We start from the raw sequence: 21,624 nt of genomic DNA, 5'->3' as shown, positions 1-21,624 counted from the left end.
CGAAGGCGATTCCTAAACAGCGCGATTGGCCGCGCAAGTAGCACGAAAGGACGCACCAGTGGTCAAAGAACAAGCTAAACTGGCAAGAATTGATGTGTGAGAGACTAAAAGGGCTCTTGCCACTCTCCAAAAGCAAGGCAAAAAAATTGTTCGAGAAACGCGGGAAAAAATGAGGGAGGCTGCGAAGCGAATCGAACAGATAGAAATCAAACAGGCCGAAATATCTGAAGTTAAATATCAGTAGACCCGAGTCGCCGCGCCACAAAACGAGTTGGCTGATGACGTTCGGCAGACACATGAGCGGGTCGCGCAATTGCTAACACAAACTCTTTCGTTAGATCGCCATCGAGAGCATCACAGAAGTGACGAAAATGTTTTGCGACTCTCCCAAACGCTATATGAGGACACACCCCTTGCACGTGGGCGAATGCTGCAGGCATATGCTCCTGCTGCGACAAAACGCGTAATAGAACACGCTCCATCGGTAACACGCAGCATGTCATAATCGGAACCGCAAAAAATTGTACACGTCTACGAAGGTCAGAAACGTTATTACGTGAATCTGACAACACGAGGGTACACCATAACAGTGCGCGAAGACCCTTTTGGCACGGATTCATAGAATCATGCCCTACAGACAAGAGGGAAAACTCGTACGGCGGATACGTCGTCCCCTTCCAACCCAAAATTTTCTTGACCATCGAAAATTTTCAAGTCTACGAGGAGGCAAACAACGCATTACATCCAAAGACCTGGATGGCACAGTACGATCACGTTGGCCACTGAAATACAAGCTCCAGTTTATCCGTGGTTTCTTAGAAGGGTCAATTGCAGAAGATATGAGCGGAGTTGGGGAGAGTTGTCGCTCCTACAAAGAATTTAAGGACACATTCCTTAGCACATCCTGGTCGCATACTGGTATATATATATATATATATATATATATATATATATATATATATATATATATATATATATATATACTCCTGGAAATGGAAAAAAGAACACATTGACACCGGTGTGTCAGACCCACCATACTTGCTCCGGACACTGCGAGAGGGCTGTACAAGGAATGATCACACGCACGGCACAGCGGACACACCAGGAACCGCGGTGTTGGCCGTCGAATGGCGCTAGCTGCGCAGCATTTGTGCACCGCCGCCGTCAGTGTCAGCCAGTTTGCCGTGGCATACGGAGCTCCATCGCAGTCTTTAACACTGGTAGCATGCCGCGACAGCGTGGACGTGAACCGTATGTGCAGTTGACGGACTTTGAGCGAGGGCGTATAGTGGGCATGCGGGAGGCCGGGTGGACGTACCGCCGAATTGCTCAACACGTGGGGCGTGAGGTCTCCACAGTACATCGATGTTGTCGCCAGTGGTCGGCGGAAGGTGCACGTGCCCGTCGACCTGGGACCGGACCGCAGCGACGCACGGATGCACGCCAAGACCGTAGGATCCTACGCAGTGCCGTAGGGGACCGCACCGCCACTTCCCAGCAAATTAGGGACACTGTTGCTCCTGGGGTATCGGCGAGGACCATTCGCAACCGTCTCCATGAAGCTGGGCTACGGTCCCGCACACCGTTAGGCCGTCTTCCGCTCACGCCCCAACATCGTGCAGCCCGCCTCCAGTGGTGTCGCGACAGGCGTGAATGGAGGGACGAATGGAGACGTGTCGTCTTCAGCGATGAGAGTCGCTTCTGCCTTGGTGCCAATGATGGTCGTATGCGTGTTTGGCGCCGTGCAGATGAGCGCCACAATCAGGACTGCATACGACCGAGGCACACAGGGCCAACACCCAGCATCATGGTGTGGGGAGCGATCTCCTACACTGGCCGTACACCACTGGTGATCGTCGAGGGGACACTGAATAGTGCACGGTACATCCAAACCGTCATCGAACCCATCGTTCTACCATTCCTAGACCGGCAAGGGAACTTGCTGTTCCAACAGGACAATGCACGTCCGCATGTATCCCGTGCCACCCAACGTGCTCTAGAAGGTGTAAGTCAACTACCCTGGCCAGCAAGATCTCCGGATCTGTCCCCCATTGAGCATGTTTGGGACTGGATGAAGCGTCGTCTCACGCGGTCTGCACGTCCAGCACGAACGCTGGTCCAACTGAGGCGCCAGGTGGAAATGGCATGGCAAGCCGTTCCACAGGACTACATCCAGCATCTCTACGATCGTCTCCATGGGAGAATAGCAGCCTGCATTGCTGCGAAAGGTGGATATACACTGTACTAGTGCGGACATTGTGCATGCTCTGTTGCCTGTGTCTATGTGCCTGTGGTTCTGTCAGTGTGATCATGTGATGTATCTGACCCCAGGAATGTGTCAATAAAGTTTCCCCTTCCTGGGACAATGAATTCACGGTGTTCTTATTTCAATTCTCAGGAGTGTATATATACAAACATCGAAAGATAAAAGAAGAGTATACAAGGAATAAAATTGCAAGAAATTTTGCTTTGGTGGTATCAGCGAAGGCATATGGTAGTACAATAAGTCAGTATTTAGGATTGGGAGAAGACTGCATGTTTGGTGGAGGTATAGAGGCAGCGCCAGCGTAAAATTAGGCTGGATGACAAGAGTAGAACTAGCCAAAAACTTAACAAAAACACGTGAACACACAAAAAAAAAGACTCATGTACGTCCATACAACATTAACAAGGCCCTGCAGTCATTAAATCTATTTTTGGATGTTGCATACCTAGTAATATCAAAAAAAATTTACTCTTCATTAATTTTTCTGTAAATTGATTATATCGATGTAATGGCATTTGTGAGAGAGTATGGCACATGACCACACTTGAGGATAGTGCAGACTCTCCAGCATACTTGATGTCATGGTCAACGCCAGCCAGCAAAAGGCGAGTGTAGTGGGCAGCCGTAATAAATCAGCTGTAGCAGCCCAGGTGAGGGAGGACCATCTGCAGCGATAGAACAGTCTCTTGCCAGATGATGCGCCTACATCACGCAGCCGAGTCATCTACCAGTGGTCGCAATTCTTCTCAAGCCAGTGTAGCCAGCAGGATGCCAATACGCGCCGGCAACAACCCCTTATCGGCCAGCGACCTGCCGTGCCCCTAATCGAGGGCAAGCGACTCGCATGGCACCACAGTCCACAGCCGATGCGAGCGCCAAGCCTAACCGACTCATTGGGATGCCGAAAGCGATGTGTCCCATCGACAAAAGGCGAGCTAATCGAATGTTCCGCACTGGCAGGTACACGTTCTGATGCAGAGGCAAACGGGAAGAATAGGGCTGTCCTGCGTCCCGCTAACGCTGAAAGGATTTCTAAGCCAGTAGGTGGGATGCACCCTGTTACGCCAGTCCTGACGGCTGACTGCAGCCTGACCAAGATGAGGCCAACCCTCCAGATGTGGTCCTGAAGCTGCCAAAGATGCCAGATGCTGCCATGACGACAGATGCTACCAGAGAGAGGAGGGAAAGCCAGAGACATCTGCCGCCACTTGTGCCACTTCATGCACTGAATGAGAGGCTATTACACACACACAAATAGCTGTTCTTCAGTCCTACCAGTGCCATGTTCTCAGTTCGTGACAATTTTTCAATTGTCAAATGTCTCCTGAGGTACCCTTGTGGAGGGAGCTACACTCCTGGAAATTGAAATAAGAACACCGTGAATTCATTGTCCCAGGAAGGGGAAACTTTATTGACACATTCCTGGGGTCAGATACATCACATGATCACACTGACAGAACCACAGGCACATAGACACAGGCAACAGAGCATGCACAATGTCCGCACTAGTACAGTGTATATCCACCTTTCGCAGCAATGCAGGCTGCTATTCTCCCATGGAGACGATCGTAGAGATGCTGGATGTAGTCCTGTGGAACGGCTTGCCATGCCATTTCCACCTGGCGCCTCAGTTGGACCAGCGTTCGTGCTGGACGTGCAGACCGCGTGAGACGACGCTTCATCCAGTCCCAAACATGCTCAATGGGGGACAGATCCGGAGATCTTGCTGGCCAGGGTAGTTGACTTACACCTTCTAGAGCACGTTGGGTGGCACGGGATACATGCGGACGTGCATTGTCCTGTTGGAACAGCAAGTTCCCTTGCCGGTCTAGGAATGGTAGAACGATGGGTTCGATGACGGTTTGGATGTACCGTGCACTATTCAGTGTCCCCTCAACGATCACCAGTGGTGTACGGCCAGTGTAGGAGATCGCTCCCCACACCATGATGCCGGGTGTTGGCCCTGTGTGCCTCGGTCGTATGCAGTCCTGATTGTGGCGCTCACCTGCACGGCGCCAAACACGCATACGACCATCATTGGCACCAAGGCAGAAGCGACTCTCATCGCTGAAGACGACACGTCTCCATTCGTCCCTCCATTCACGCCTGTCGCGACACCACTGGAGGCGGGCTGCACGATGTTGGGGCGTGAGCGGAAGACGGCCTAACGGTGTGCGGGACCGTAGCCCAGCTTCATGGAGACGGTTGCGAATGGTCCTCGCCGATACCCCAGGAGCAACAGTGTCCCTAATTTGCTGGGAAGTGGCGGTACGGTCCCCTACGGCACTGCGTAGGATCCTACGGTCTTGGCGTGCATCCGTGCGTCGCTGCGGTCCGGTTCCAGGTCGGCGGGCACGTGCACCTTCCGCCGACCACTGGCGACAACATCGATGTACTGTGGAGACCTCACGCCCCACGTGTTGAGCAATTCGGCGGTACGTCCACCCGGCCTCCCGCATGCCCACTATACGCCCTCGCTCAAAGTCCGTCAACTGCACATACGGTTCACGTCCACGCTGTCGCGGCATGCTACCAGTGTTAAAGACTGCGATGGAGCTCCGTATGCCACGGCAAACTGGCTGACACTGACGGCGGCGGTGCACAAATGCTGCGCAGCTAGCGCCATTCGACGGCCAACACCGCGGTTCCTGGTGTGTCCGCTGTGCCGTGCGTGTGATCATTGCTTGTACAGCCCTCTCGCAGTGTCCGGAGCAAGTATGGTGGGTATGACACACCGGTGTCAATGTGTTCTTTTTTCCATTTCCAGGAGTGTATAAAGCACCATTCCGTAATATCAATATGTGGTACTTGTTTGTGTTTTGTGTGTATCAACTGATCTGTCTTGATTTTCCTTGAATGAACGCCAGATTGCATGTTCTAACTGACCTAAGTTTTCTTTGAATTTCTTATCATGCATTAACTTCCTAATTTGTTGCCCAATAAAAATCCCCTCTTTCAATTTGGCGTCACTTAATTCAGGGAATACTTCACCTAGATACATGAAACTATTAGCATTTTTGTCCATTCCCTTGACATAATTCTTCGTAAGACCGAGCTTAATATGCAGTGGGGCAAGGAAAACATATTGAGAATCCACCGGAGCTAAATATTTCACACTTTCTCTCCCTGGCGCCAAAGTCTCTCATGGTGGCCACTGTTTAACTGTATAATGTTTGTATGTTGCACGGCTGTCCCAAAGACAAAGCAAACACCAATACTTTGTGAAACCACTTTGGAGACCAGTTAGTAGACCAATCACATTAAGATCACCACATATTTCCCAGTTTTGTTCCTTATACCTAATAGCTTCAAGTATCTCTGACAAATTTACGTAGTTCTCTTTCATGGTCACAGAGTACCCTACAGGTACAGATTGAAACGTATTACCATTATGCAATATTACAAACTTCAGTCCTGTTTTGGTAGCGTCAGTAAACAAGTGCCACTCAACAACATCGTATGATGTGTTTAACTGTTCCATTAATCCTACTACATCGCTACAAGCACAAACGTTGCCCACCATGTGGTAATATGTCATCAGATCTTTATTACGTTGCCTAAACTGAATCACTCTTGTTTCTTCATGAAGCAAGTTCCATTCCTTAAGACGTGAAGATAAAATTTCTGCATGCTCCTTAAATAAATATGTACAACGAACTAGGTCATTCAAGTCTGCTTGTGTAATTAAATGTGTTCTTTGTTCTGGATAGTGCTCCTCTTCGCTTGATTGACATTGTGCTTCCTCAGCATTTGTAGGTGCATGATCATAGTCAGGAACTTCTTACCACACTAATGGAACCAGCACGTCTTCACCGTGGGGGACATGTCTAATTGCTGAGGGCAGGTTATGGTACTTCATATACCTCTTACTCTTTGATTAGAACCCAGTTACATTAGTCAAACAGAAGTAGCAATCATCAACATGACTTTGAAGCACTTGCCAGATCATTGGTATGCCAAATGATAAGTACTCTTTTTTCCTTTCAGCCATTGTGTTATTTTAGAACTGCACCTAGTGCAAGCTATGTGAGGTGCCCAATCTTTATCCTGATATCCGAGTTGGAATTTGAAGTGTAAATGATATGACGTCTTCAGTAAGTTAGAAATTGGTCGTCTTTGTTCACTTGACGTGGACTCACCACATACGTAACATATGAATCGGGATGGTTTGTACATCCACGTTTTGATTCCTTCATGTTATATTTTCAGGACCTATAATACAATTTCCTGTCCAATGAACTTAGCCAGATCAATGCTTGAAAAACAAAAGAAAGTTTCAAAGACTTGAGATAATATAGAAGGAAGAGTAAACAAATGTATGTGACTGGAGGGTTCAAATACGAAATGTAAACTGCACTAATGTGACATATTACATTTAAAAAGTAGTTCACATTAAAGTTAAGAACAAGAAAGGTCACTGAAACCTGATGGTCAAGGTAAGGTACGATTCGGTTACGACTGTAGACTGTGCCGTAATCAGTTACTATTGGCTGCCTTTTACAGTTACACACATTTATTTTTAAAACAGTAATTCCAGACTCAACAATAAATAAAAAATATCACATGTTATTTATGAAGGAATAAACGAGTGTGTAAATAATACTGTTTTCAGTGAGTTCCAATTTAGCAAATCACCATAAAATACAAATGCAGATAACGCTTAAAAAAGCAAGCCACTGTGATCACGGCCGAAGGCCTTACTCGCCAGGAATGGCAATAAATAAAGAATCTTTTAAAACACGCTTCAACTAACAAATTACGGGTATTGAAATACTAAAGGCAACTCGCCACAAACACCGCAGAAGGCATCAGACGTCAGGAATGGCAGTAAATAAGGTTTTAAGGTTTACTACTAAAATTCAAATACCAAATAGGATTTTAAGGTAAATGACCACAATCATGGCTGAAGGCCTTACATGCCAGGAATGGCAATAATATATATATAAAAATTAAAACCAGCTGTAAAACAGCAGATACAACAGCAAAAGTTCATTCAAAAAACAAGCAACTGATCCAGACGGTGCTGCAGGAATCGACCTCTGAGAAGGTCCGGCAACAAACACTTTCGCGAGCGATGAGATAGGCAGCCAAGAGTTGCATTCATTTCACAAGATGGTAACTCAGACTAGTGGCAGTCTAATGAATGACTAATGATACCCTTGCTGAAGCTACCTGCCGTCCGATAAACCTTGTGCAACGATGGAACAATACAGCAAAGCCGGAACCGGTGACCAGCACTACGTCTATGGAATACTGTGTTTAGAGCGCCCGGAACGAGAAAGGAACCACTACCAGATTTCCGTCCGATTCCACAAACCCGAAAATCTGAACAAACATGTCACAGTACAGAACACCAGACAAACTAACTGTAACTAAAACCACACTCGATTTGCGTGCGAGGCAAAACCGAAATGTAACCAATCAGAATCACCAACCACACGTCATTGCAGGAATAATCGCAAAGCGAGCCAAAACCAAGTACCAAATGAGTGACATCAAATTCATTAGGCACAAAAACGCACACTGAACTCACTGTGACGACTCTGATGACGGTTGGCAGAATCAAACAAATCTCTTCACTGCTTTATTCATTCACACGCCGTCTAATCACTGAGCCAAGTCCCTTTAACACAATAGGGTCTTCAAGTACTAAGCAGTACGCAGATCCACCAAACTGCACATGACGAGGCGATGATAATCTGTCACAACATCACATACGTACTACGGGGCCCACACAGGTGACTGACTCTGCTCTACTTGTACTGAAATGCACTCATCTTAAAGCTTGCTGGATCCAGTTTACGACGAGGTCGTACACCCTCGTGACCGCAGCCCCTCCAATCAGCAGTCCATGCATGCCACCTTTGGTCCCAGCGTGTTCTCTCACAGCGCACATTTGGCTCCTCTTGAATCCCCAACCGAATTGACACACACGACCCGGATAAAACAACGACGTCGCACTAAAGATAGGGCAACAGTTATTACATATCGATAGTCGCCGCAGCAGCCATTAGCGGAAAGGCAAGCTTGCCAAACCGAGTGGCGCCAGTCAATACGAGAAGAAGACAAACAACGGCAACGATGCCAACTAAACAATACCGTCTGGCCTCCAACAGAGGGCGGAAACCTACAAGCAGCACCAACACGAGCCACAGCATGGCTCAACCTCCCCTTCTCAAGGACAAACCTGGAGAGGGGGGGTGGGGGGGAGGTGTTAGGGGACCCTACTAGCGGCCTAACCAAACTTAATTTGATTAAATATATGAAGACAGTAACTGTTCTCGAAGGAACATGACTGTGCAGCTTCTCTAGAATAAATGATAATTAATAGAAACCCTCAGCTCCCTCGATGGGTACAGCTGAAAATGTGTGCCCCGACCAGGACTCGAACCTGGAATCTTCTGCTTACATGGCAGACACTCTATTCATCTGTGCCACTGAGGGAGGACACAGATAAATAGCGCCACTGCCACGTAAGCAGGAGATCCCAGGTTAGAGTCCCGGTCGGGGCACACATTTTCAGCGGTCCCCATCCAGGTATATCAACAACACCTGTCGGAAGCTGAGAGTTTCAACTAATTATCATTTAATTTGATTAAGTTTGTCCCAGTATTGCTTACCGGTACACTTGTCCTTAACCAGAAGATTAACTGGGCCCAAACTCCGCTTAATCGTACACGGACCCAGAAAACGGGGCGTAAACTCACCCGAGGTTGCCTAGATACACCTCCCTCCCAGGCAAATTGCGGACATACTCCTGAAGCCTCGCCGATTACGGTTATAACGACCAGCTTGTCTATTGTGGGTCCTGAGGATATTGCGCCTCGCGCGATTCGAGTTTTCTTTGACGACCTGACGGGCTATCTCCGCAGGGATTAGATCTTCAATCCCCATGAGTTCAAAAGGGGGGGGGGGGGGGAATTAACAGGATAATCGAACATGAAGGAAACCGGAGCAGCCTTCAAAGACTCATGGCTGGCAGTATTGAACGCAAAGCTAAGCCAAGGCAAATCCCTCTTACTGGGGGACTTCTGATGAAGATAATCAGTGCGGATTTAAGGTTACGACTGAGCCAATCCGCTAAGGTCCCCTGCACGGTAAGGTGCCCACATAATCAATACAGAGTTTGTCCATGGAGCAAGATTCACGCTCAGAACTAAGGAACCCCTGTTGAAAACTTTATTCGGTTTGGCCGCACGACACAACTGACGCCGAGAAACCATTTCTCTAACGTCTCAGTGATAGATGGCAAAGTCATCTACATCTACATCTACATCCATACTCCGCAAGCCACTTGACGGTGTGTGGCGGAGGATACCTTGAGTACCTCTATCGGTTCTCCCTTCTATTCCAGTCTCGTATTGAGACTGCTCCTTAATCTCCTGCAAGGTCTTATAGGTTCCTAAATACCCTCCAATCACCGAGTTGTGAAAATAATGGAAAGCAGTGTGAACTAGGGTGCCTGGTAGACAGATCTTAACCTCCTTGGCACGTATCACCCTTTTACACCAAATGCATTTCCTGATAATGTATTCATTCAAACGATCCCCCGCCGAAAGCCGTTTCAAGGGTCCCCAAGTAGGGTCCTGATCCTGGTGGTCGGCAATGGCACTAAACAAATGAGTAATATCACCTAACACGACACAACTAAGATTGCCTTCCGAAACATCTTGAGCGTCCTCTCTAGATGGGTGTTCAGTAAACATACGGCTGAGGACGTCCGAAAGTACATTCTCAGTGCCTCTAATGTGCTTAACCTCGAACTGAAACGCCGAAACGCGTACCGCCCACATCGCGATACGGCCAGTTTTACGCGGCACCCAGCTTAAGGCTTCATTGTCGGTCTCTAGCTGAAATACTCTATGTTCGAGATAAAATCGGTACTTATCCAGTGCGAACAAGACGGCCAATACCTCACATTCGTAAACAGAATATTTAAGCTGGGCGCAGGTTAACCGACGTGACGCATATGCTAACGGCTGCCGTTGACCCTCGAACTGCCACTAGCGAACAGGCAAGCTAGCCAAACCGAGTGGCGCCAGACAACACGAGAAGGCAAACAACCGCAAAGATGCCAACTAAACGATACCGTCTGGCCTCCAACAGAGGGCGGGAACCTACAAACAGCACCAACGCAAGCCGCATCACTGCTCAGTCACTGCACTAACTTTTGTCACACTCCTTTCAAACACAGAGCACTTAAAAATGATACAGTAAATTCAACTATGTTATATAACTTGCAGGTCATAACTTTTAATCCCGACGTGATGGACACATTCTACTTTCTCGTTTTATGCCACATTACAATACAGAATTAAGTTTTACATGTACTTCGTCTGTAGGAAAATGACTGTTGACTAGTGTTAGGTACCTGCATTTGTTTTCATGTCGTAGAAAATAATACAAAAATTTACACAACTTAGCTAATAAAACAAACAGATTACACACGTAATTTCATTGATAATTGAGAATTTGAGAATGTATGGGTTTGATGATTGAGACCAAATGAGTGATAGAGCACAGGTAAATCAATGCGCTGAGTTCATACTCCAAGACACTGTAGATGATTAGAGACATCAAGCATCTCTGAGTTCACACACATCCATGCCCGAGGCAGGATTCTAACCTGCGACCGTAGTGGTCACGTGGTTCCAGACTGTAGCGCCTAGAACCGCTCGGCCACTCCACTGGTACATTTCTTTGCTGCAAGGCCTTTCAACTGCATATCAAATGTTCACCATAAGTCTGTGATGTAGCAATGACCCCTGAGTCTAACGTAATTCATACTACTCACAGGAATGTTTACCTGTATCCCTGCTGGCTTGCAGCTTCATGTGGATGAATGACCCCTGGATTGAATGAGGCCAAGCTAGGATGTGTTTTAGCCATGGGCAATCCTGATTGACAAAGTTACCTTTTTCACGTATATATCAGTTATCAGGAAGAGATTCTCCTACTATTTCAATGATTTCGTCTGGTTCGTGTCACACTAAACACTACTGAAGTGCCGGCCGGAGTGGCCGAGCGGTTCTAGGCGCTATAGTCTGGAACCACGTGACCGCTACGGTCGCAGGTTAGAATCCTGCCTCGGGCATGGATGTGTGTGATATCTTTAGTTAGGTTTAAGTAGTTCTGAGTTCTAGGGGACTGATGACCTCAGAAGTCCCATAGTGCTCAAAGCCATTTAGACCATTTAGACTACTGAAGTGAGACACTACCCATACAAAAATCAACGGCAGAACAATGCCGTGATACTTGCCACTGCGCCAGCAGAAGCCTGAGATTGGACGACAGACGAAAGGAACACGTCTACACAATGGAATCGTAAGCCGGGCATTGTTCGCAGAGCCACGCTTAATAAAAGTTCCCATGTTATCGTGTTTGCCGATAGTGCAAGTAGACAGTGAACCACGTCTGCCTCTATTGTATAAGAAAACTCCGGCATATGAGAAACGTCTAGAGATAGAATCCTTATTACACCTCATAGCTAGGACTAACAAGCTCCAAGGCACAGGCGATTTAGATAATGATAATTGAGATTGTATGTGTTCGCTGTTGTCGTGGAAAGAGGACTTCGGAAAAATCGTCTCTTCCCCCTCTACCAGTAATTGGCGGTTTCCTTTATTCAGAGACGCAGGATTCTTAACTTTTTCCCTGGTTCGACATGAGTTTGTGCTGTCATGTGAGAGGGGAGATTTAGCGCCTCTAGAGCTTTGTGATTCGCTTAAGACGGGCTGAGGCGGTGTCGTTCATGCACTTTGCGGAAAAGATTCTTTTACTGTGACTTCTGAAACTTCAATACGTGCATAACGAAGTACTCGAGATATTTGGTAGAAATGCAGTATAACTATCGAACATGATGCAGAAATACTTAACTTTAGAAATTCTCTTAAACATCTGATATGATCACAAAGTGGTTTAATGAATTCATAATCTCTTCGTGGAGGAAGATAAGACACAACATAGCTGCCTGTTTGCTGGAATGCATGAAGATGATGATTTGCATCTGGCTTATATCTGAGAAGTAGCCTTCTACGAAGATCTGAGTGACCAGCCAAGGTTAAAGATTGTCTAGGTATAAACAGTAAAAAAGTCAAGAAATCTTGTTAGTACAGTTTTCCGTCTCCCAAATGACTTATGTTCTTGTAACTGAACAATTCATCCACTGTTTCACATCCTCCACTCGCATTTCAAGCTCTTTTCAGTTTTCAAATACTCCCACATGATAACAACATTTTTAATAATCTAACACGCTGGGGCTCACCTTCTTCCATGTTTCAAAACCGTGTGGTTGTCCAAAGGACTTCTCGATTAATTTATTATTTTCGTAAAGTAGCTTGCAAGGAAAGCAATACATACTATATTTCCCACGAGAGTACAACAACGATGTTCTTCAAACTTTCTCTCCATTTCTTAACTTCATATAAAATCAATCATAAGAAAATGATCTGTCAGTATTACCTGTTGGAAAAAATGGCTCTTTATTCTGTAGATCACTGGTCCCTCTCTTACCAAGTTCATTTTTCAAAGCCTCGCTGACATTCTCTAGCCAATAAATAATAACAGTGAAGACTTGCAAATTCATTTGCTCCTTACTTCTGCTCTAGAGAGTGATCAGTTCAGTCACTCTGTATAATACAAACATGTATATTCTGGCGTACTGATAAAGCTGCTGCTATCAGCTATTTCGAAATACCTCCGATTAGTTTAGCAAGCTATTCCGGTTCTGTTTTTCGTCTTTTTCTGCACTGGGCGTCATGTTCCTTTCTTAAGAACATTATGGATGTGATAAATATTGAAAAATATTAAATAATTGTAATAAATTTATGTAAACAACTATTAAATGTACATAACTAATAGGTAAGTAGTGCAGATACTTTAAGCCGACGTATTGGCACTACTGAAGAGTAGAAAGCAAGCAGGGCTACAATAACGGGCGGCTGGTATATACAACTCAGGAGAGGAATGGCAAACTGGACAGGAAATGCACAAATAAGTCCTGTAACAATCCAGAAATCACTGCTACGTGGAACACTAAGTGACTTATTAACGTTAATACAGCTTATTTCCTTACAGTATTTACTTTTACAGCCTATATTCAATTCAAAAATTTTGTCTCTTTCCAGAAACTAACAAATTTTGAGAAAAACTCTTGCTTGGGGTGACTCAGATAACAATCTGAAGCACACAAGAGTTAATTCCAACCTCAATAGCTACTGATCCATAAGGGATACTCGCTAAAACTATTTTGGAAAAAGCCACGGTTGGGAAAGAGAAAGCTGCTCGTGTCAATAAATAAACTTTCTTGAGGACGTTCTTTAATCTAGAAAAGTTATTTACCTCTGTGTTTTATACAAAGGGTACTTTTTTCTGATGTCTTGTCAGTCCTGACTTAGGCTGCTTGGGAGTGCATTTATTGTCGAAAACAAACACACTACTGCAATTATGAAACCAGAGAGAGTATTTGTTCTGTGCATGTGTCACCAGTGAAAGCAGATCACTCCAAGAATAACAATGTAGGAAGAATCATGATGCGGACTATATGCAAGTCATGTAGTACTTTATTTTATGATAAAAATTATGCCCTAGAACTTTTTTCGCCCCTTAAACGTTTTGCGCCCATCTACTCTCCCCCATTCCCCCTCCACTCCACGCTCCCAAGGTATGGTGCAGTCTTAACACCACAACTGAAGACAACGTTACAGACGTAAGGAGGGAACTGTGACAGCATGGATGTAAAATAATGAATGACGCAAGATGAAAGAACATAAGAAACAGACTAGCACAGGTTGACAGAATTCCTAGGCAAAAGAATGCTACTGAAAGCAAATGTAGGCTTTAATGAGAGCAAGTTATAGACGATGGGAAAATCTGAAAAGAGGGGAATCAAAGCGTAAGAAAAGTACTGTTAGATGAACATGCTGAAATTTAATTGCACCAATACAACAAGAAATGTGTAGGTTTTTCGCACAATCGTCGGCGAAAGGAGTGTGTATAAAGCACCTACTAGAAAAAGGGAGACGATGCGAGGACTTGTGTTACGAGATGACGTGCCTGAAAGAGCCGCTGAGGAGATATTTTTAGTGTATGACAAAGATTGAAATATTTACATGGTGGTTATAATTAAACGGACTGCATTCTGAGTGCTGCAGTGTGGGCCATATACATCGTAGGTCTCTGAATCATCGCAGTCATGTTCATCAGTCGATGAGCTGGTGGACGACAGTGACAAAAATAATAGTGGCAGTTTCTGTCACCAGGTGAAAATATGGCGCTGTAAGCAGTCATGGTGTGAAAATTTTTCCTATTCTGACGTCAGCATGATCTTTGTCGCTTGGTGATGCTATTGATTTCTATTGTGAAATGATAGTTGGTCTAAAGGGTTAAGATGGTTGGACGTGGTACAACATACAGTGGTTATTGAGAAGAAATACGGTGCACTGCTGGTAAAGATCTTTTATCAGAACGACAGCAGTAGAGGCGCTGCATGCGAGAATATTGCTGACAGGAACGTATTTCAAGGGGTCCTATGTCAATAAAACGGCTAAAGAACACGTTGAAGACATTTGAAGAAACAGTTGAAATAGGTAGTGAAGCAGGAAGAGAGAGGCGGCCCATTCGTGAAACTTCACAGCAAACATAAACATAGCCAAAGCCTGGCAGACAGACAAAAATTACAAGAAGCGAAATGTAGTGTGAGGAGGGCTGTGCGAGGGGCGTTCAGTGAATTCGAAAGTAAAGTTCTATGTACTGACTTGCAGAAAATCCTAAGAAATTGTGGTATTATGTCAAAACGGTAGGTGAATCAAAACAAAATGTCCAGACACTCTGTGACCAAAATGGTACTGAAACAGAGGATGACAGACTAAAGGCCGAAATAATAAATGTTTTTCTTCCAAAGCTGTTTCATAGAGGAAGACTACACTATAGTTCATTCTCTAGATTGTCGCACAGGTGACAAAATGGTAGATATCGAAATAGAAGACAGACGGATAGAAAAACAAAATCGCTCGAAAGAGGAAAGGCTGCTGGACCTGATTGGATACCAGTTCGATTTTACACAGAGTGCGCGAAGGAACTTGCCCTCCTTATTACAGTGGTGTACCGTAGATCTCTAGAAGAGCGTAGCGTTCCAAAAGATTGGACAAGGGCGCAGGTCATCCTCGTTTTCAAGAAGGGACGCCGAACAGATGTGCAGAACTATAGACCTATATCTCTAACGTCGATCAGTTGTAGAATTTTGGAACACGTATTATTTTCGAGTATAATGACTTTTCTGGAGACTTGAAATCTACTCGGTAGGAATCAGCACGGGTTTCGAAAAAGACGATCGTGTGAAACCCAGCTCCCGCTATTCGTCCGCGAGACTCTGAGGGCCATATACACGGGTTCCCAGGTAGACGTCGTGTTTCTTGAATTCCGCAAGGCATTTGACCCAGTCCCCCACAGTCGTTTAATGAACAAAGTAAGAGCATATGCACTTTCAGACCAATTGTGTGATTGTGCGAGGTGCCGGGGCTAGTAGTGTATTTATCACTAAATTCTACTAGAATCCACATGTGTAAATCATGCTCTAAGCCCCCCCTATTCTAACTCCGACTTTTGCTGTTGCACAAGGATAAAACAAATACGCGAACTGACTCTAATCAACCCTGCTAGTGGAGTAGAAGAGAGTTTGGCACCTGCAATAATTTAATTTGAGAAATAAGTTAAATAAACAAAGGTTTCATTAGCATAGTGAGGAATGATAGGGTTGCTCTATTGATTAACAGAAAGAAAGTTCTGTCCAAAATAACAATATGATTTATTAAGATTAAACGCAGAATAGTAAAAGAGACACAGGAAATATAAAACATCAAATTGGCTAAAATTGGAGATTCATACAAACACAGTAAAGGTGAAGTTGTCCCTAACTTAGATCGTGAGGTTTAAGACGAAGTGGTATGTGGAGCCAATTCCTTTCCACTCAAATCTCAAGAGAGACACACAGCTAACCCAATAGTAATTGCTGCTACTCGAAACTGAACAAAGTTAGAAAAGGATGAACAGGCGCGCTCTGCTGAGCTCTGATTATCACCTAGGAAAAATCCCTATCTGCCGGTGCTGCGGACGTACATTACCAACAGTCTTCTTATCTCCCAGAACACGATCTGGCGTACCGCAGGCGAGGGCTGGTTGCTCCCACGTCCTCGACCGAAAGGCGACTGCCGACTACCCAGAGCACCCGTACAGGCCGAACACCGAACATTCCCGCCCCCACGACAGTGGCCGTGGTTACGTTCCAATCAGCAACTCGAAAACCGGCGGAAATTCCACTCCATTGCCGGAGCACTACCATTCCACCAATGGAGATTCTTGGCGCCAATTTCTGTGCTGATTTTGCAGAAAGTGCGGGAATTTTCCCGCCACAACTGCGTGGGTACACAAGTCATTCCCACGCCTCGCTGGTAGCCCGCCAGAAAGTGTTTTCGCAAAGTTTCTCTGAAGTAACGGAACCTCTAGCCCAGCCGCTACTTCACACCCCAGCGGGCGTGTCTCTTGACAATGTCGGCGTCTGAAAAGCATTCACTCGACTGCCTCACACACGTCGGCTTAGCTCTCTCCAGTTCCACCGAGCCCGCCTGTCACCGGCCCACCCGGGTGACGAGAGACGCTGCGTGGGAAGTACGCGTGTTAAGGAAAAGCAACCCTCCACCGCATGCAACTAAAGAGGAGAATCGTAAGATAGAAATATGAGAGGGGGCTCATGCCACCTCTCATTGCCCCTACGCCATTTTAGATTGTAATTGGTGAGCGGTTGGCTCACTTAGGAGCAAGGTAGTGAGTCAATCGCCCAAGAACAATCTTACAAAGTGACTCCACATACCGCACTCTATAAAAAAGATCATTGCAACTGAAAAATGCAACTCATAGAGGGAGGATTATTTATGATGTAGCCAACTTCACCTTCTTAATATGGAACACTAACACTCACATCACACATCCATACCCAGGGAGCCCCTTCCAAACACCGATTCACGCAGACATTCACTCTCTAAATATGGCCCGGGCATCTGAGCCAAATATGGAGCAGTTTATTCTTTACAATCAGAGTTGGAGTGCTCCGCAATTAAATGCCCAAGATGTTACAACAATTTTAATCATTCAACTAACCTGACCTCACTCACACATGATAATATTTAAGTTAACAATCTCTTTGTGAGTTTTCAGAATCTAGTTACAACCTCCGATTCATTCTGTCTCCCTGCAGCAAGAATAACCTTTACAAAATGTTCCCTGAACTGATGGTCCATTCACAATGACAGTGGTGGTATCTGCTTCAGTTTATGGGGACTTCAGGCACACTGTTAGCATACACACAACAATAAACACAAAATACAAAAAAAAACATGATGTGGAGAACAATACAGTAATCTGTAATAAGAATTACAGTGTAAAACACAAACGCATACAAGGTATAACATACATTACAGAAACAACATAAGAGAAAGAAATTTAAGAAAAACAAAAAAAACAAGGTTCATGGGGCATCAAATTGTGCGTGCACATTGCACAAAGTTCACGACTGTGCTGAGAATGAGGCACTAAATCACATTGTTAGAAATATCCGTGGCACTTCACTGATTCCACTGTACTGACATCACATAAGGCTAAACGTCGGTTGTAGTAGCTACGTTGTGGCAACAGCAATAGGGAGTTCTGGAGTGTCTGCAGTACGCTGTTGAGATTGTAGTCAGACCCACGCATATGATCACGGCAGTACGGTAGGAAGACACAGTGATAGGTTCTCCTCACGTCGATTAATTGTCTCTGAGATCTCCTTGTTGGGATACATCACTAGTCTAGGTCTCTTCTCTCGCTGGACAGAACTTTATGTTTCCCAATATTGCAGTTCGACGAGGGATGATGGCACGTGGAGTGACTCCACAAGTGTGTGAGGTCATCCATACAGGATCGAACTAGGAGCGACTATTGTTAAAAACTGCTCTCTAATAGAGAGGAGAAGTAAGACATGAGACCATACATTTGTTAGTGTGGCACGATACTGCTTTGTGTATGCAGATCGGCCAATGCTAGTGAGTTGTAAAAACCCAAACAGGTGAGTATAGAGCGTCCCTTTCTGTCCTGAGGCACATGAGGCGCAGGTTCTGACACGATATGTGATCTTCTTCGTGTACTCACGACAACGTGGTCTGCCGCAGGGAATCCCTCCAAGCGGCTGCCGCGTCCGGAGAGCTAGCAGGCTGTCGCGTGTCAGGGTCAACGGCCAGCCCCACTTTCGCTTGTGGCGGGGCAAGGGTCCCGTGTAATCCCTCAGGTAGGCAGCCGGGTGACTGTCAGCGTGTAGGACGGGACGCTCGCCCTCTAGCAGGTAGCCGAAGACCTCTTGTTTTTGCGCTGGCTGGCCTCTGCATTGCCACGTTCCTCGTCATCTGTACAATTCTTACAAAAGTCTTATGCCTAACTTTTTCCCATGACCTTCTATGTTATAATAAATTTACATAATGAAACATTGATGGTCTGTCATTTCAGACACTCTTATTTTACTTTTATAGTTATTAATCTATGGCAATCATTATAACATCTAATCTAGACATGGAAATAATTTATTTTGATATACGTGTAGAGACCGATCTCAGTAAGTACATGGTGTGTGATAACTGATGCTTTGTAATGGATGAACAACTAAATGTGCGGGCCCGCACTAATATTACTATTAATTATATAGATCGACAGTAGACATGCTTCAAGAATTAACTACCATATCCCAACGATCTACATTCTACGTCTTTTAATTAAATTATGTTGTTATGCAGGTCTAAGTTTTACTGTGCTATAAAGAACATGCAACTACGCTACTTTCGCTCGCCCGTCGTCCCTCCATCTCGGGTCTGTGGTTTGGTGACCTGAAAAATAGCAACTCAACAGGCGCGCGCCACACTTGTGGTAGAAAACCCCCACAATATTAATCTAGTTATTGTTAAATCCTACAGTTTAACTTATCCTAGTATCGTACTTTCCCTTTTATTTATTTATTTATTTATTTATTTATTTTATTTATTTATTTATTTATTTATTTATTTATTTATTTACCTTATACAATACCCTTACATAGTTCCTGTTACGCTGAGATGTCTTGCTGCTCGCCGCTATTGACGACAGTGATGTGCGCGCCGTACGACATGACCTCCGAGTTTTCATTACGCCTCACTGAAACTCCGGAGACTGGGTTAGCCATGGCTATACACGACAATAAATTTATAGTTGCAACTTCCTTCTCTATGTGAAGCGGTTTTCGCGATCGAAGTACACCTTTCCAGAAGCAATGTAATATGACCAAGCCAGGACTGGTTCCTGTTGAGGATTCAGACACCCAACACACGCCAGCTACACAGTATGTCACGAATATCCAAGTACAATTCCTTGGTGATTCATCTGTGACAAAAACGAGCAGCACGCTAAATCCCCAACCAGCACATTAGCATGGTAGGCTTTTATGCCCTCATTTCTCTCGTCTAGGGTACCATTAGAGTCAAATGCTCACAGGTTCACCCCGACTTGCAAGACAACGATACCGGCGCAGCTCTGCAAAAACTATACTGCCCATATTCACCCTCGAAATCGCGCAATATACCACAATCGTGCAGTGCACTGACGCGTGCCTGCAAGCATTGGTATGAACGTCTCACGAACTGGTTGTGGCCGCTATGGAGCGTATCACGACCTCTCAGAACGCTTCTAAGAGCACGTTCTTGTATGCGCCCGTTTGTGCGACGTCTCGTCACTCATCCTTATCCCTTAACATGGACACCAGATAGGAAAGGACAAAAACATTGCTCATGAAAAGGTAGTGTCTCCTACTCCATCGACATTGGAGATCGCAAACATAAACAAAAAGAGGATAGCAGCAGTAAATTCTTATGCAAGACAACGCAGCGTGTTAACACTTTAGCAATCTTAATCTATTAATGCAACGGTTATTGTTCCCCGAAAAAAGGTTCATATCTTTGCCTATTCTACTATGTACATTTCTTACACTACTACTATTCTACGAACTCCTTTATGTGAGAGAAGTGGTGGAGTCCTATGGACTAGCGTCAATCCCTTCTTAGACTCCCCCTCCTCTGACGTGCATTAGGATTTGGAGGTCTAATTTCAATCTCCTGGCTCTCCTGTTGTCCTTGATTTCGCTCCCTCCAATTACGGTCGCTTTGCCGTTCGTCATTCCTCCTGTCCCAGATTGCTTGTCTGGATTGACCCTGTTCCCTGACGTTCTGGTTTCCGTGTCTCTGGTTTCCATAACCTTGAATAGCGTAACCTTGATCTCGGTAACCCTGGTTTCCTAACTGACCAGTGCGATTATGCGATCTGTTGTCGTCTTCCCTTGCTGGCCCGTGGTATTTGTTATTTTGCGCCTTCTTCCTGTCCTTTGCGTCTTGTTTATCGAAGACTACTTCGAGTTCGCGCAGTAGACTCTTGAATGCATCTATGTCAGATCCACACTTCCCGACAAGTGTCTGTTGATACCTAACTGGCAATTTCGAAAAGCAAAATTTAATAATTTCTCCGTTGCTGTATGGACTATCTAAAAACTGATTCTTCTTGAGTAAATCATCAAAAAATTTGGTTGCGCTCTTATGCCCGGACACTTCCAGTTCAGGACAAAATATTATTTCCTCTTTAATCCTGTCTTGCGTTTCCTTTGACCAGTAGGTCCGCAGGAATGCACCAACAAATTCCTGATAAGTCCGACACGTCGCTGCCACGCCCCGCATCTTTTCCGCGGCTTGGCCTTCGATGTGTCCACACATGAATTCTAATTTGGCCTGGGTTGGCCATGACGACGGTAATGAATTAGTAAATTGCATCACCCAGCTCTTCGGATGCATCGACCCTCCATTATCTTTGAACTTCTGGAATTTGAGTATCGACAGGAAGTGATTGTGATCAAAATTCTGTCCGATCCTCGCACTGGTGTTGTCAGACGTTTCCGATACTTGCACGTCTGCCGAGTGTCCTGATCTATCTTGCTGATAACTGTGATGTGCTACGTCTGTATCACAGTGGAAGTGGCATTCAGCATTCACTCTTCTAAGTGGGCTGCAATTATTGGAGCTATTACTTGCTGTTTCTGCGTGTGCATTGTTTGTTCCGCACGCTGTCACTGGGCTAGAGCACGGCGGGCTTTTCCTCGGAGACACAATCCTGTGTACTCCATCATTGGTATCCGAACGCGCGGTGCTCGTGTGCCCGTTTCGCTCTAGTTTTGCTATCCGACACTCTACTTCTTTCATTCGTTTCGTGATGTTAATAACCGCAACTTTACCTTGCGTTTTTAAGACTGCTAGGGATTTTGA

The sequence above is a fragment of the Schistocerca nitens genome, chromosome 6 (assembly GCF_023898315.1).
Source record: "Schistocerca nitens isolate TAMUIC-IGC-003100 chromosome 6, iqSchNite1.1, whole genome shotgun sequence".
Classification (NCBI taxonomy): Eukaryota; Metazoa; Arthropoda; class Insecta; order Orthoptera; family Acrididae; genus Schistocerca; species Schistocerca nitens.
This window is presented reverse-complemented; position numbering follows the sequence as displayed.